Source organism: Gadus macrocephalus, chromosome 2 (assembly GCF_031168955.1).
Source record: "Gadus macrocephalus chromosome 2, ASM3116895v1".
In the NCBI taxonomy this organism is placed as follows: Eukaryota; Metazoa; Chordata; class Actinopteri; order Gadiformes; family Gadidae; genus Gadus; species Gadus macrocephalus.
In genome coordinates this window covers 3,146,786-3,164,024 of record NC_082383.1, presented here as the reverse complement: position 1 = coordinate 3,164,024, position 17,239 = coordinate 3,146,786, and positions in this window count along the sequence as shown.

Below are 17,239 nucleotides of genomic sequence, written 5' to 3'. Positions count from 1 at the left end.
TGGACGGATCCCTGAATGCTAATGCACTCGTGCCGCCCGCCTGCGGACATGCGGGCTTCTGATTGGCCGCCGCGCCGAGCCAATGGGCGTGACAGGGAATTGTGACCCGCCACATTTAAAGGAGGGGACAGAATAGCCTCTTTAAAAAGCCCTGGATGTGGTCTTTACGGAATGAGTGCACTTACACTGAAATATGACGGCATGAATAATTAAATAAAATAGAGGAAAAAATACTAAATAAATGAATAAAGAAATTCATTTTATTGAATGGTGGGCCCATATGGCATATTTAACAACTAGCCTACTACTAATCACAATAACTAAGTGATATAAATGCTTTTACTAATTGGCCTTCTCCAAACCAATATAATGAAAAGGCAGTGATTATTATTATTATTATTATTATTATAATGAGTTGTATTAACAGCATGTGTTTATCAGTATAGTCTACATTGGGGGCAGTATGTTTTATACATTGAGGGTATTTTATTCAATTTGCTTTGGTCTCTACTCGAGACGGGATTTCCGTCACTTATGAATTGATCGAACTAAATATACATAAATGTTGACTATTCAACCCAACAATGACCCTAAAGTCGTGATGGGGCCAATATTCCTCTTGACTCCAGAACAGCCCAGAATAAGGCATCAATGGCCATTAATTGCAAGGCAAATAAACATAAATAACGACAAGACAACGACTGTCTGTCTTTATATATTCCCGTACACTTCGGGTGTTGCATTATGTTAAACGCTTATAAATGAAAACCAATTGAATATAGAATCTGATTGGTTGGAACAGGGCCAAATTGTCACTCACGTAGTGTAAACAAGATTCTGATTGGCTACCGGCCAGTCCGCATTGGGCTGTCTGAAAAAAAAAGGTAATAACTGTCCCTGCGGTTTCAAGGCGTCCCAGGTCCCGGTGATGAAAGGAGATAAGAAGGGACGGTTTCAAGGCCCTCCGAATGCGAACCCCGTCGGCCCTTGAGCCACGCGAGTCAAGCGTGAATCAAAGGGAATGCGGCAGAGGGGGTGAGATGATATTAACGTGTGGGTTCGTATTCGGATAATTGTGAAGAAATAATGCATAATGCATAAAGCGAGAGAGCCGAGCACCGTGGTGCCGTCGCCTGCAGAGGGCGAGCACAGCGGCAAGGAGGTCCTCTCTGGCGGGGCTGAAGAGGGCGAACGAAGCGGCACGGAGGTCCTCTCTAGCGGGGCCGCAAGAGCCGCATGTGGGCGTGCATCCTGGAGGTTGGTCGGAGCAGGGTTCAGATGGCCTACGGTTTATACAAAGCATCTGCGAATTATTTTCGATTTACATTTCGATGGGAGACGGGGGGGAGACGGGGACTGATACCAGGGTCGTCCGTATTGTATTGGAGCATGGTCCAGTCGTTGGATGGATGTGGTGGTCGCCTTGCAGAACGAGTACCGTGTGAAGGATTCACGACAGTGCAGTGCGATATCTAACAGATGAAACACGACACATGTCATATTTTTGAACGACAAAATTGCCAGTTTATGACAGCCCTCTATCATATGTTTTTTGATCAAATGCATCTATGAATGGTTTCCAGAAGCATCGCTGTTGGACGCAGGCCTGCGCGGTGTGGTGGACCTGAACAATGGCAGTGAGATACGTGGAAATAAGTGTCGTACGGTTCCTTCAGCCTCACTGAAACAATAACTTCCTTAAAACGAAGAATTGATTGTCTGCATTTCCTCTTGTGTGATTATTTAGTTTGTTTATTTATAGATATTCAGTTTAGTTTAAATGGTGGTTTCTCATTACAGGGTAACAATAACAAGCACAACAACATTTTGATTACATATAAAACGATTATAATAATATGTAATAATAATATTTTTTTGGATTATAATTAAACCCTAATGGTTTGTATGATCTTTAGCAACAGGGTGTCAATTGAATCAATATCAATTAATTATCAAATATTTTTGAATAGCAACGATTCCTCTCATATGAAACCTCATTATAAGGTCACAATATTATTTAGCCTTTTTCATTTTAAAATAGATGATTGCACTCAAGTTTGTCAGCATTGAACCAGTTTAGACGCAGCACAAAGAAAAACATCTGTGCCCATAATGCTAAGCTTCAGTAAGAATTAATAGCGTATTACTTAGTGGGGCTTTTATTCTTCAATGAGCACAATGCAGCCTAATCCAGCGATCGTTGGCCCACAAGCCCGGCTGGGGGGGGGGAGGGGGGGGGGGGGGGGGGTATGCGTGGGCATGACGGACATCAGGCCACACAAAGGTAATTAAGGTGGAGTGAGTGATGTCTCCGGGAGAAATCTGATTTACAATGAGAATTGTCCTGGATTGACGAGGCGTTGAAGATTGACACCCCCTGATCCCACCCCCATCCTAGACGGAGACTGGCCAGTGGGCCCTGGACTGCACGGCCGGGAACAACCTCACACTCGATTGGCTCTGATTTCCCACACATAAAGCACTTCCTGTCTGCGGCCATCACAAACAGTATGGCCTAATCAAGTGTGTGGGCACTATTTCAGAGAGAGGCCCCATGCAATGCAAAACTGGCCATGTTGTAAATCTATACATATATATAAATCTCTCTTATCTCTCGTTCCATCGCTCGTTCTCTCTCCATGCTGATATACATGTAAATAGACCACATTCAGATATCAAATGGGCCTCAACACTAAGAGAATAAAGCAAGTCCTTGATCAGATGGTTCCTTTATCAGCGCGTCCCTTTCAGCGGGGCGGTGGAAACACGTCTCGGAGTTCAAGGCTGCTCTGCCTCCCTTTGTCCGGCGTCTTGGATACCGCCGCTTGGCTTCTGAAATGAATTTCACTCCAATCGACTGCGAGCCATCATGTTCACACACGAGCAGAGCTCTCCTGAGGTGTGCTCCTCACAAGGAAGCCCTGGAGGATTCAGACGGGCTGACGGAGAGGGCGAAGGTGGAGAGGAAGTATTCACGTTGTTGTTTGCATTCCTCGGATGCTCAACAAAAACCTCAAAGTATTTGGAGTTGAGGATAAATCAATTAACCAGATGGACCTTTCAGTTTGTGATGTTTATTTCACCTTGAATGTTTGAGTGTGTTGGTGTTTTTTGTTAGTGTGGGTGTGTGCAATTTATTATGGTGAATAATGTCTTAAGAAATCTATTATTAATTGCATGTGTATGATTGCAATTAAGCCCATCATCTACGCCGATTTAATTATTCTCAAGAAATAAGGAACTCGCCTCACTTCTTCACAATTTCATATTCATCAAGTACAACGTGTATTTTGTGTATATACGTCATAAGGGTGTCGTCAGCGGGGGATGAGATGGGCCCTTTGTACCTACATTTACATTCAGTGCATTTAGCAGACGCTTTTATCAAAAGCGACCTACAATAAGTACGTTTGTCAGAAGAAAGAGAAACGACCATATATCGCTGTCGGTACAGTAAGGATGTTCATAGAACCAAGGGCCAAGCACTCACCATGTACCCATCCCCCGTATACAACTACGATAGCTAGGATAAGATAAGGACCAGCAGTATATTCTAATCCTAGAGCCGGTTCGACCCCCGTCTCTCTATCAAGACCCATCTGGAGAGGAACTGCAGTCTCACGTTGTTAACCCCGCGGTAACTCTGCCCGCTGCCCCGGACCACAGTGGGCCTGTGTTTCGGTCTGTGTTCTGTGTTCTGAATGAGGTGTAATCTGAAGGGCAACATGGACGCTCACCGCTGCAGGCCGACTGGCCGCCTCTAATGGAAACCAGACGTCAGGGAGAGCAGACCATCTCAGACCAGTGCATCTCAGACCAGTGCATCTCAGACCAGTCTACCTCAGACCAGTCTACCTCAGACCAGTCTACCTCAGACCAGTCTACCTCAGACCAGTGCATCTCAGACCAGTGCATCTCAGACCAGTCTACCTCAGACCAGTCCATCTCCGACCAGTCTACCTCAGACCAGTCCATCTCCGACCAGTGCATCTCAGACCAGTCTACCTCAGACCAGTCTACCTCAGACCAGTCCATCTCAGACCAGTCCATCTCAGACCAGTCCATCTCAGACCAGACCATCTCAGACCAGTCTACCTCATACCAGTCTACCTCAGACCAGTCCATCTCATACCAGTCTACCTCAGACCAGTCTACCTGGTCTGAGATGAGCACAATGCAGCCTAACCCAGCGATCGTCAGGCCACAAGCCCATTATCCAACTATGTCCACTCATCTATCGATCTATTTATTGATCTAACATATACAAATAATATCCATTATACAGATGCATTAATTGTAATATTTTACCATAGATTTGGCTATAAACAGCCCACATCCAACGACCACTAATGATGACTGAAGATGGTTTTCAACATCTGCAACAAAACAGTATTGATCATTTTAAAGAAAAGTACTGATATTGTATACAGCGTGGATTACAGTTAGATCATTCCGTTTGAAGGGGCACACGGGTCGCCCTGTAAAACAATGTCGTAAATCGACGTCATCCACTCTAAACTGAATAAAATTGATTCATGGAATAGATCAAATTTAATTGCAAAAAGGAGGTCATGATTGCTTTGCCAGTTGAGGTCGAGATCTTAAGATGGACTTATCTTCCATTATCTCCACAGTGCATTTCACCTCCCTTCACCTCTCCGTCCTCGGAGCCAGCGAGGCTCGCATGGCACTTCAACCCCCTCCCCGCCACGTGCAAAAAAACACATCAGCTCCCCACACTGGGCCGGCAGTCGCAGAAAAATGCCGGGAGAAAAATCAGCATTCGTTCAGATGTCTCAGATTCACTTTGTGTTTGTTGACTCCTGCATTGTCAACCTTTTGTTTAGAGTTGATTTAGTAAACCGTGGCCCAGGAACTCTGGGCCACTCTCTCATTTCCCAACAGAGCCCCCCCGAAACGCACACACATACACACAGACACACAGACACACAAACACACACACACAGAAAAACACACACACACAGACCCAACACACACACACACACCCACATACATCCAACACACACCTATCAGCAGGGCCGTCTCTAAGGCGTCCTATCAGGAGGGCCGTCTCATCCAGCTGCTGGGGTTCGTTTCATCAGGAGGGCCGTCTCATCCAGCTGCTGGGGTTCGTCCTATCAGGAGGGCCGTCTCATAAAGCTTCTGGGGTTCATCCTATCAGGAGGGCCGTCTCATAAAGCTGCTGCCGGTGTTCGTCCTATCAGGAGGGCCGTCTCATACAGCTGCTGGGGTTCGTCCTATCAGGAGGGCCATCTCATACAGCTGATGGGGTTCGTCCTATCAGGAGGGCCGTCTCATACAGCTGCTGGGGTTCATCCTATCAGGAGGGCCGTCTCATCCAGCTGCTGAGGGCTTCATCCCTAAACCTCTGGCCCGTGGGTCCCCAACATCTGCAGGGGGGGGCAAGTCATGTGACCAAAATGGCCGTCCTCCGTCACCCCAAAAAAACTAATAAAAATGGCCGCCGGTGGGGGAGAAGAAAGGCGTCCTCTGAGGCGGTGGGTTCGCTGCCCAGCTGCCCGTCCACAAACATCACATGGCTCAGCGGGCAGCGATAACGGAGATGAAACCGGGAGGGGGGCGCCCAGACACTGGCCCAGTATCTCCCCGCCCGCGCCCCCCCCCCCCCCCCCCCCTCCACGGCGAGGTCACAACAGCCCTTTGGGCTTCCTGCCTCCACAGAGAACCCCACATTCATCCACACGCACAACCCCCCCTTTATGCTTGTCCATGGGCCCAGTGTGGCCGCTGACTCATGAGGGGGGGGGGGGGGGGGGGGGCTCGTCAGTTTGACGGTGGAGTAATTAAAGCTGGAGGGGAGGGAGGGAGGGGGGCGTTGTGATAGGTTGTATCGTGTTTCGCTACGCGGCGGAGGCGCATGCCTGAGCGGCGAGGAGGAGAGGAGGAGGACGATGAAGGACGGACGAGGAGCGGATGATCTCATGGCATCACGAGGAGGAGGAGGAGGAAGAGGAGGAAGAGGCCGGAGGCTGAGAGACTCATCACAACCGCTGAGTGTTTACGTGTTCAGGTGGATGGAGCTCTGTTGTGACGGGTTCATAGTATTCAGAGGCAGCAGTCGCATGCAGACATGAAGGTACTACAGTCACTGTAGATATACTAATATCATAATTACAGTCCAAAATGTAGGATTTGTTTTTAAGGGAACACATAAAAAGAAAGACAATACAAAGAAAGAGCCAGATAGAGAGGAAACTCACAGCTCCGTTAGGCCACGCCCCCTGCTTTTCTTACTGTTTTGAAAGTAATTACGTTGTGAATTATTTAGGTTTTAAAATCATGATTGAATTCGGCGTGAATTGAATACTTTTATGTTCCATAAATTCATCAAGAAGAGCAGACCTCAACATATGGGATTCATGGCTTTATCCCGTTCCCGGTCCAAAGACGTTCTCTGTGTTTGGATGCAGGGATGATCAAGACAGGCAGTGAGATGCTGTAAGATGCGCGCGCACGCGCGCGCACACACACACACACACACACACACACACACACACACACACACACACACACACACACACACACACACACACACACACACACACACACACACACACACACACACACACACGCTGGCAGAGTGTCAGGGCCTTCAATTCTCCTCCAAGGTGCGGACTCAAGAGACCAGGAGTCTTCCTGATCAATAAACCAGCATCCCAACACCAAACGCTCCCAAGCGAGAGACCGGCGGCCTGCTTAGGATCCACGGAACGCCGGAGCGCGGTGACGACGGTGACATTCGAGCCTGAACACGTGACGATAACATTATCATATCTTTATCTCCCGTCGGTGGCGGCCTCGCTCCCCGTCTCCCCGTCATGAATCCGTCTTGTGGACAAATCACTTCATGTGACATGTATATGTTTTCAGATGAAGTGTCTAATTAAAAAGCGTCCTTAAATTGGAGTTTGTGGGGCCCCGGCAGTCCCTATAGCAGCTGGCCTTTCTGTCAGATTAATTTTACACCCTAATGGCCATTTGTAGCTCCAACATAAAAGTGATGAGCCATAACTCACTCTGCCGCCGTACAGGACAGCCCGAAGAGGTAAGAGCACTTTATGAATCGACGGCCTACGTGTACACACGCACACACACACACACACACATGCACCCGTGCACGCAAGCACACACACACACAAACACACACACGCACATGCGCACGCAGACACACACACACAACGTTCTCACAACCTATACCACACATGCCTAGTTTATTTTGCAATTTCCTTCCGGAGTCATGTTTCCACTATAATGCAGTGTGTGTGTGTGTGTGTGTGTGTGTGTGTGTGTGTGTGTGTGTGTGTGTGTGTGTGTGTGTTAGATTAAGAGACAGGAAGATAGACAGATGGACGGCTAGATAGACTGGAGGAATTGCTTACTGATCGCACACCCCGACTGTTTAAGTCATGCGACGGCAGAGGCAGAATAGAAAGCACCCGCCCTCATGTCTGTATGTTCTGTCCTGGTGCTTTTGAAGAGTAATTTCATGCTGGGTTCGGTTTCACGTGTCGCAGAGTTTGACTGCTGACTTAAACCAACAGAGAGACGATTTGTTTTCAATTGTGTTTTTTACCCTGAAATCAATCTCCCAGGGTTCTCTTGTGGAACGGGAGGGGGGGGGGGGTCGTTTGAGGCGCAGATGTTTGGTTCTGAAGCCGAGGGACCCCTAACTCGGCCGCTTGGCCCCCCCTCTCCCTGCTGTACAGTCAACCAATGGGAAAGAGCCGTTCAGCCGTTCCTCCCGCCCCCTGTTCTGAATGTCCAATAGGAGCAAGCCCCTCAGCCGCTCGTCCCGCCCCCTTGTAGTGTACGTCCAATGGGAGCCAATAGCTCAGCTGTTCCTCCCGCCCCCTTTACTGTTTGTCCAATAGGAGCAAGCCCCTCAGCCGCTCGTCCCGCCCCCTTGTAGTGTACGTCCAATGGGAGCCAATAGCTCAGCTGTTCCTCCCGCCCCCTTTACTGTTTGTCCAATAGGAGCAAGCCCCTCAGCCGCTCGTCCCGCCCCCTTGTAGTGTACGTCCAATGGGAGCCAATAGCTCAGCTGTTCCTCCCGCCCCCTTTACTGTTTGTCCAATGGGATCGCGCAGCTCAGCCTGGAGGAAGCAGGCTGGAAGTAGGCCTCCGCCAGGCTGGCTGCAGCCAGGCGGAGGCCCTGCTGGGCGGGGGGGGGTGAGGGGCCCGAGGGGCCCAGGGGCCACGGCCTTCCCCCTCCAGCCGCTGAGGCTCAGGGGATCAGGGCGGCCCAGGACCAGGGGCCGGCTGTTTGATCAGCACATATTTTTTAATTGGCTCCCGGCACCCTGGGGTGTCGGCATCGCCACGCAGTCCGGTCTCCGACTGCACCTTCGCTAATTAAAATCATTAGGAATTCCAGGCGCATCATAAAGGATTAAATGAGACCTGTGTGTGTGATGTAGTGTGTGTGTGTGATGTAGTGTGTGTGTGTGTGTGTGTGTGTGTGTGTGTGTGTGTGTGTGTGTGTGTGTGTGTGTGTGTGTGTGTGTGTGTGTGTGTGTGTGTGTGATGTAGTGTGTGTGTGTGTGTGTGTGTGTGTGTGTGTGTGTGTGTGATGTAGTGTGTGTGTGTGTGTGTGTGTGTGTGTGTGTGTGTGTGTGATGTAGTGTGTGTGTGTGTGTGTGTGTGTGTGTGTGTGTGTGTGTGATGTAGTGTGTGTGTGTGTGTGTGTGTGTGTGTGTGTGTGTGTGTGTGATGTAGTGTGTGTGTGTGTGTGTGTGTGTGTGTGTGTGATGTAGTGTGTGAGTGTGTGTGTGTGTGTGTGTGTGTGTGCGTGTAGGCCTGAATGCTTGTGCATGGATGTATGTGCTTGTGTGTGTGTGCGTTTATACGTGTGGGCGTGTGTTTGTGTGTTTACGTGTGTATAAGTGTGTTTGTGTTTGTGTGTGTCTGTCTGTGAGGAACAGCGAACGTGCGTGCTTTAATCGTTACTTCCTCCCAGCATGTTGGTGAGGACCGGTCTGCAGTTCCCGTCTAACGATCTCTGCTGAAAACGATGATAGCGGAAATCAATTAACGCGTTCACAAACACAACGTCTCGTTTCATAACGCTCGCTTTCTTTTCAATTAATCCACCAAAAATAATTACATACATACACAGATCTGAACCGTTTGTGAACAACCAATAAATCCCTTGCTTAAAAAAAAGAATTCTAACAAAGAAAAAAGAAGTCAAGTATTATGTTGCCTAACGCTAAACTTATTTAATTAGATCAGGGATAAAGACATCGCTATTTGATCAGGAACAAAGGGCTGTTTTTTATGCGTGTGTTTTATATCCGGAACACAGAGAGCTAGGGCGAGTGGAGACTCAACCAATAAACACGATCCACATCCAGAGTCCAAACCTCCAAGGTAGTACAAACAGAGGACCAACAGTTCCCACAATGTACATTTACATTTGAGGGAATTTGCTGACGCTTTCATCCAAAGCGACTTACAACCATTCATGCACACATTCACACACCGACGGCGGAGTCAACCACACAAGGCAACAGCCAGTTTGTCGGGAGCCGTCAGGGTGAGGTGCCTTGCTCAGGGACACTCAGCCAGGAGGAGCCGGGAATCGAACTATCAACCTTCCGGTTACAAGCCAACCCGCTCTACCTCCTGAGCTGCTGCCGCCTTTCCACAACATGAGGAAAAAAACGATAAAACGTCAAAACGTTCAAAGAGTTCAAACATCGATATCCAACGACTCAGAGCGACCAAAATCCATGATCAATTCCCCCCTCCGTCCCCCTCACCCCCTGAAACTCCCTCTGCGTCGCTCCAGGACAATGGCCTCATCTCATACTGTAGAAGCAACACAGAGCAGGGCCATGGTCCGTGGCTGTGATGATTGTGATTGATATTCACCAGCGCGCACAACACAGGCACACCACTGTTCACTCAGCCGCCGATTCAGCGATACACAACGCTTAATGGACAGGATTGTGCGCCAGAGAATGGCCACGGAACGGGTAGGCAGGCTCAACAATGAGCGACACACAAAACGACCCAAGGACGACAAAATGGGGAGACGAAGAGGGAGGCTGCGAATAACGGCGTTATAAATAACAGCGTTGCTATTTTCAGTAACGAGTTATCTAATTGATTGCTCTTCCCATCATTATAACCCTGTTACCGTTACTGCCAAAAAATGCGGCGGGTTTCTATAATTGGAGCTGTTTTTTCATCAGACCAATCAGATCTTTTTTTACTGTGCTTCCTTACTTAGGGGGCACGGTACAATTGCATAAATAATGACGATTGGCTGAGGTAGAGTATGGTAAGCCAATCAGGGGTAGAGTTGTTCAGGTGTTATTTACACAAATTCAAGTGAATCAACGAGAAACAGGAATGGTACATTTAAAAATGTACTTGAAAGTAACTCAATAGCTACTTTCCACAGTAACTAGTTACTTTTACAATTTGTAACGGAGTACCTAATTTAGTTAGTTTTTGGGGGAAGTAACCAGTAGATGGAACTAATTACTATTTTAGAGTAACTCGCCATACACAGGGTTGGAGAGAAGCCTTTCCCTTCTCTGGGGAGTGCAGCCCAGTGAACCGGTCTTTTCCTCGACCGCTGCGGTCGGCCTCTGAGTGAGAGGGGTGTCGCTGAGGTACTGTAGTCGTTACGGCGATAAAAATAAAAATAAAAAGTACCACAGTATTATTTAAAGAGCCTTTGTTGACTCGTGTTTTTTCCGCTGTTATTTCCATAGGTCTTATGATGCATGGCGAGGGGGGAGAAAAATGTATGGCTTGGAAAGTTCAGCGTTCATATCTCCACAGTCCGGCGCGCCTTTGGTCGTAGCCGTCTCAGCCGAGGACATTCGCCGCATTGACTGTGAGCGACCGGCACCCACATGAAGGGAAGCCCTTATTTAGCGTCTATTTCCAGGGACGAGTTGAGGCGCGAGGGCAGCAGAGGGGCAGACACGGCCACGGAGAGGGAGGAACGGATCAGGAAGATAAGCAAAGGGTGGGGCGTCTGTTAGTAGTGATGCTACGTCTGTTAGCAGCGATGCTACGTCTGTTAGCAGCGACGCTACGTCTGCTAGCAGCGATGCTACGTCTGTTAGCAGCAATGCTACGCCTGCTAGCAGCAATGCTACGTCATTTAGCAGCGACGCTACGTCTGTTAGCAGCGATGCTACTTCTGTTAGCAGCGACGCTACATCTGTTAGCAGTAGCATAGACGCAGCATTGCTGTTATCAGGCGTAGCATCACAGCAATGCTACGTCTGTTGGCAGGGAGCTTCAGCCGAGGGGACCTAGCTAAAGCTCGCTAATAACAGACGGCCAATGGCGTGGCAGTGCTGACATCGTGGATTGATGAGGGGCAGGGTGGGGGTGCCAGCGGGGGGGGGGGGGGGGGTCCGGGGTGGAGATGGACCGGCCAGATGTGGAGCTGAGGGTGGGGTCGAGAGAGGAACAGGTCGATGGACTGAAGGTGGTCTGAAGGTGAGGCGGCTCAGGCCAGACTCACCGTGGTCCTCATATAGAGGACACACACGGTCACATTTTACATTCAGGGCGTTTAGCGGACACTTTTATCCAAAGCGCCTCACAATAAGTACATTTGTCAGAAGAAGGAGAAACAACAATATAGATCGCCGTCGGTACTGTGAGGATGTTAGAACCAAGTGCCAAGCACTAACAACCGCGAGGTGAACCCATTCCCCATATACAACAGAGATAGCTAGTATAAGATGCTACACAATGCTATGTACTATGTTCAAGTGCAAGGACATATAACACACAATTGCGTACAAGTGCCAGGATCTTCAACATAAGTGCGTGAGAGGGTTGGGGGGTGGGGGGTGGGGGGAGGCGATGCGTGAACGCTGAACAAGTGAGGCTTGAGGCCCCGTTTACACGAAGGGAAAACGCAGATATTTCCACGCGGTTTGGCCTCTCATTTACACGAAAATGCAGTTTTTATCACAGAAAACGATCATTTCTAAAAAACTCCGGCCAAAGTGGAGATTTCTGAAAACGCCGGTTATGTGTTGTCTTGTCAACGGGGAGAAACAAGGTTTTAGGTTCTGAAGCGTCACATTATGCGCCAGGAAATGCTTAACGTCATAAAGTCACGCCCCTTCCGGTAGAGCTCATGGGACCTATGAGATCGAAAAATATGAACGGGTGTCAATGGAGAGAAAATAATTATTTTCTGGTCCCAGTCTTTATATGCCCTGGATTGCACATATGTTGTTTGTGGATTTAAATGATAATTTTTCATGCAAAGAAAACTAAAAATGTTCGTGAATAAGTTTGATAATTTTAGGTTTTATGTGAGGCCGCTTTGTGAACTACAGCTCTTCGCTGCTCTCGACCCATATGATAGACGTCACCACACCCGCACTTGGAACTCGGCACAGAGATGGCGATCTCTCTGCTCCACTTCACCACTTTTTTTCAAGGCGAGGATAAAAGCATAGAAAGAGGTGAAAACCACTATAAGTCGGGGCATGTGGAGAGTTTTAGTTATGTGCCATCTCTCTATGTGCCATCTCTGTGCCGAGTTCCAAGTGCGGGTGTGGTGACGTCTATCATATGCGTCAAGAGCAGCGAAGAGCTGTAGTTCACAAAGCGGCCTCACATAAAACCTAAAATTATCAAACTTCTTCCCGAAATTTTTTAGTTTTCTTTGCATGAAAAATTATCATTTAAATCCACAAACAACATATGTGTAATCCAGGGCATATTATGACTGGGACCAGAAAATAATTATTTTCTCTCCATTGACACCCATTCATATTTTTCGATCTCATAGGTCCCATGAGCTCTCCCGGAACGGGCGGGACTTCGCCACTCTATATGAGCGCCCTATGTTTACAGTTTGTTTGGCCGTTTCTCAATTCGCGTACTTGTGCGTGCTCGTGTGCTCGTGGACTCGTGAAACGTCATCAGTCGTTGCCCGAGCACTGTTCCAATTCGAAGCACGCATCAAGCGAGTACTGTCGTAAAACCCGGAAGTGTTCTTGATGCGTGCTCGATCTCGCCGTTTCACCGAGCATGCATCGGAGGTGGCTCGTGTGTACTTGCAACCCCTATAAATCCCAGGATGCATTTCGCACTCGCAGCAGTACGATGGCGGACAATATGGAGAAGACGCACAACTGTAGCTTAAGTTACTCTTAACTTATATATATGTTTATATAATATATAATAATAATAATAATAATATAAGATAATATATAAATATATATAGTCGTGCGTGTATAGCTCATACACATGACAGGACACGCATATCTTTTCAATTTTTATTCATTCAGAATATTTACATACTATTTGAAAATGAAAGAGGCTGGGATTTTGTTTTATATCATTTGTTTATATTGTTCAGTAGTATATGCCTAAATGAGGCCGTAGCACAGTTAACGGACGAGCAGAGGTGGTGACGTCATCGAGTCCGCTGCTGTTCCAATTGCAGGTACGTACTCGCGTGCTCGCAAGTCTGTGCTTGAAGTACGGACTTGCCAAGTACGTACTTGCAAGTCATCGAGTCCGTAGTACGCGTGCTAGGAATTGAGAAACGGCTTTTGTTACAAGACGCTCGTGTTATTCGTTGTTGTTGATTCTGAGGATTCTGATTGGCGTTATCCTTCTCCCTACACTGCCGCCCATAGGTTTGGCATAGTTATAATGGCGCTCGACGGCGTATTTATGCGTTTTGATGTAAACGACAACTTTTTTGAAAACGATGTTGTGTGCACAATGTTATTTTTTAAAACGGAGGGGGGGGGGGGGGAATATTCGTTTCTATAAATACCCTGCTACGTATAAACGTGGCCTGAGTCTCTTGTTGAAGCTGGTTCACTCTACGCACACATGTAGAAGGAGTGGGCCTTTATCCAAACACACAGCCCCTCACACATGCTGAGACTTACATGCTGCCTGCTCCCATTGGCATTGCACACATGGAGCTGTTTTGAATCGTGGATGCATCCGTCCCTCTTATTACGTCGGTGGGAAAGGCCCTAATTCATACTGACTGCTATAAAACGGACTGCCTTCTCCCGAGAGGCAGTAGCCACCAGATTTAACTCCTACAAAACGATCTGAGGAAGGCTGGAGCTCTGGTTATTTCAGGACGCCCCCTTGTGGTCGGATACCGCACGGCAGGGAAGAGGACGCCAGAATAGATTGAAGTCAAACGTGCAAGAGGGAATATTACATGTTTGGCCACAAAAAAAAGAGGAAAAAACGGAAGAAAATAGACCAACGTCAAAAGCTACCCCTCCCTCCCTCCCTTCCTCTTTTTGCTCTTACTTCATCTTCCTCTTTGGTTGACTCGACGTGTCCTCCGCTGGCAGCGTGCGGGGCTCAGAGCTTCTCCCTGCCCGGTAGCTGATCAGAACCAGGTGGGTCGGGCCTCCATGTGCTCTCCATGTGTGCAGCAGGATGTAAATGGATTCAATTAGATCCAAATGCACAACCTGTCAGCCAGAGGAAGGTGGCAGACTTTCAAAGCCCATTAGATTATACGGAGGGGGGGGGGGGGGGGAGGGACTCGAAACGACTCGCGCTCCAGAGCTGACTGTGCGCTTTTCATGTGGTCCGCAAATTCTGTCACTCACTTCGCAGGTCCCTCCCCCACATCGCCGGTACTGGATTTGATTTATTATTTTTCTTCTTTTCTGGAGTACCCCAACCCGGAGCCTTCCCCCCTGTGGGTCTGTCTCTCCCCCTTCTCTAACGCAAACACAAAACCACACTAACACACACACACACACACACACACACACACACACACACACACACACACACACACACACACACACACACACACACACACACACACACACACACACACACACACACACATAGGCATGTCTGTCTACAAACATGCTAAACTTTGTGCAAACACACACACTCACTCACAAAGCCCCCCCCCCCACACACACACACACAGATAGGCATGTCAGTGTACGCATGCTAAACTTTGCGCACATACACATAAACACACACACACACACACACACAAGTACATAGGCATGCACACACATGCATAAACATGAACATAGGCATGCCCTTGCACATACACACAACACACACACACACAAACTCAACACCACAAATTAGCCCCATAAATCTGTTCTGTCCTCAGACGTGTGTCTGTCCGGACGGAGGCTCGGGCCTCAGTGCAGGACAGACAGGAGCTCTTGTAGCTTCAGACGGCACATGGCTCCCCCGTCATGGCTGCTCAAACCATGCCCTAAAAGTTTAAGACCGCCATCAAACCCCTCCGAGTGTAACAACCTTGCCTCTGTTTTGATTGGCTGAAAATCGGGCGTGATGTCCGTTTACGTTTCCCAGTCGGCATTTTGACAAACCGAAAGGCTGGGGGCCGATCGCTGCCCGGCAACGGAAGGCCCGGGTACAACGCCGGGATCACGACAGCAACAGGGGGTGGGGGGGGGTATGGGAGGTAGAGTGGGTCGGCTGGTAACCGGAAGGTTGCTAGTTCGATCCCCGGCTCCTCCTAGCCGAGTGTCGAGGTGTCCCTGAGCGAGGCGCCTCACCCTGACTGCTCCCGACGAGCTGGCTGTCGCCCTGCGTGGCTGACACCGCCGTCGGTGTGTGAGTGTGTGCATGAATGGGTGAATGTTAGGCAGTATTGTAAAGCGCTTTGAGTGGCCACTGGGTGGTAAAGTGCTGCATTAATGCAGTCCATTGACCATTAACTACTGTTCCCTTAAGATGGGGATATGCCTTCATAACATCTTCCAGCCAACGGGAAATCTCCAGACTGCTAGGTGCCCTCGCTGGAGCTCGCTGCTAACAGATGTAGCATCGGTGCTAACAGACGTCGCATCGATGCTAACAGACGTAGCATCGCTACGGTGGGTAACAACGAGCGCTCGAGCTTCAGCTATGACCCCTCGCTGAAGCTCGCTGCTAACAGACGTACCGTCGCGGCTAACAGAGGTAGCATCGCTGCTAACAGACATAGCGTCACTGCTAAAAGACGTAGCGTCGCTGCTAACAGACGTAGCCTCTCTGCTGACAGACGTAGCATCGATGCTAACAGACAACATCGCTGCGGTTGAGCGCTGGGAGACATGCAAGAGACGGAGGCTCCTGTTGACCGTCTCGACGTTCCCAAACCGGAGCCGTAAGGCTCCTGATATAGAGTGGGGATCAATAGGACGTCTTCGGCGGCGCGGCAATCCATCTCCATGGCTTATGAACCATAATGAGCTCATTAGGAGAGCGAAGAGGATTGATTGGGGCAAGCAGGAGGTGATGGAGGAGGGAGGAAATAGCACTCGGAGATCATCAAAAGAAGGAGGAATCAAGCAGGGACGGCAGTGGAATGAAAGGCTGTTGTGTTGCTGTTGTCGATGTCTTCCACATTCAGACGCACAAATATAGCACCCCTTTGAAGAAAGCCTCGAATCAGATTTTTCTTCTCTCTCTCGCCGCGGCGGCGGCGGTCAGAACCCCCCCCCCCCCGACATACGAAACGGATTACAACACTAGCGCAGGAAGGCTGGTTCTAAGACGGCTTGGAACACGGGGAACCCTCACACTCAGGGTCTCAACGGGTCGTCAAGCACCGGGCCACTCTGGGGGGGAGGGGGGGGGACGGACGACAGAACAGAGGAAAAACCATTGCGGTACACCAGGATATTCCAATGGTGATTTGGGAAAAAGTGATTTTCCCCCGTAACATGGCCCATTGACTCAGAGCTGGAGATGGTTGTGTGTGTGGGGGGGGGGGGGGGGGGGGGGGGGGGGGTGAGAGTGAGTGAGTGAGTGAGAGAGTGTATGTGTGTGTGTGTGTATGTGTGTGTGAGTAAGTGAGTGGGTGGCTGGGAGAGTGTGTGAGTCTGTTTCTGTGTGTGTGTGGGGATGGGGGGGGAGTGAGTGTGTGTGCGAGTGTGTGTGTTTATGAGTGTGAGTGAGTAGGTGGGTGGGTGAGAGAGGGTGTGTGTGTGTGTGTGTGTGTGTGTGTGTGTGCGTTGGGGGGTGATAGAGGATGGGTCTGTGTGTGTGAGGAAGAGGAAGACGGTCAGTATTTAAATCAGGTGCTAGACCTCGCCCCCCCTGGGACAGAGCAGACGTACACACGGCTCCAGCTGCTCCAGATGTGCTTGTTGAGCCAACTGGGTGAGGCAATTACCGCTGTGTGTATTTGCAAAGTGCAAAGTGTGTGTGTGTGTGTGTGTGTGTGTGTGTGTGT